The 1,180-nt window shown below is 48.1% G+C and overlaps 1 pseudogene; it reads right to left on the reverse strand.

Moving 5' to 3' along the window:
• Positions 1 to 367: 367 nt before the first annotated feature.
• Positions 368 to 833, reverse strand: LOC6504549 (annotated as a pseudogene).
• Between the last annotated feature and the right edge of the window lie 347 nt (positions 834 to 1,180).

The raw sequence follows: 1,180 nt of genomic DNA on the forward strand, positions 1-1,180 counted from the left end.
CTGAGCAATGCAGAGACCGTGACCTACTTGGATTTGGCCAGCCGACAACAAGCCAATAAATAAGCTGGATCCAATCAGCGTGTCCACGCGCTCCGTTCTGTGGAAGTTGGGGTCAGACACATCCATGTTGTCAGAAATCTTTCACCTCGAAACATCTATGTTAAGGCTGGGCTGACAGTCTGTAATGTGGGAAGCTACAACAGCCTCAATTTTTACCGATGAACTCCCCGCACAGATGAACAGAGGCTTCATTCGTTTCAAACTCAGAGACCGCCCACCGTTGTAGAGCGGCAAAGCTGAAGTTGACTCGCCAGCCGTGACGAAATGAGGTGCACTTGTAAACCAGAATCCAAAAAAACTCGGCAAGTCAGGAAGGCTCCAAACGACCGCGAACGAGTACATTGACGGTTGGAAGGAGCACATTGACGGTTGGCAGGAGCACTAGCTCAGTTTTCCGATCACAGCGATTACCAGGTGCAAGAAAAGATATCCTCCACTTTTGCTCAGCGTTCTGCTCCGCAGAATTCGCATTTCCGCTGGTCAAACTGCCGGTCGAACAATAAAGTTTTACTTGAACTTCTCACTGAAGAACTGCCAGATCACAGCAATAATCAAGGCCTGGACTGATGGTCTTGGCCGGATGGTCAGAAGGAGCAGAAAGTAATTGCTTTTGTAGTAGAGAAAATTCTTCACCACTCGGTTACCTCACTTGTCGAAGTCCTTCCAGCCGATTCCAGAAAAAAGTCATCCAGGGTGCGCAGTGGGGGAAACTGAAGATTGCCGGAAAGGGTGGCCTCAGCATCGCCCACGGATGAAGTTGAAGGTGCTGACATGGTCTTTATGTTTCTCTTCAACTTCCTTTCATCCTTCACAATCGGATCGGTGCAGTTTTCCACTTCCCAAAACTGGCAAAAAAGTTTATCGTGACGGCTCAGATGCCATAAGGACCTTACCATTATCACGGCCTCCGCCTCCACAAACAACCCATCTGAGACAAGTTTTCTGGATTAAGGGTACACCAGGAGATAAGTAAATTTTCCCCACACGAAGCAGCTCGTAAAATAATCCAGCTCCAATCAGCAAATCAACTCGCCGAGGCTGGTGAAAAGGAATTCCTTTGCTTTCCATTGGCGAGAATTTTCCAAGACAAGACGTCCAACGCAAAATTGGACTGAAGGTC

This window comes from Drosophila ananassae (genome assembly GCF_017639315.1).
Source record: "Drosophila ananassae strain 14024-0371.13 chromosome 4 unlocalized genomic scaffold, ASM1763931v2 tig00000256, whole genome shotgun sequence".
Lineage (NCBI taxonomy): Eukaryota > Metazoa > Arthropoda > Insecta > Diptera > Drosophilidae > Drosophila > Drosophila ananassae.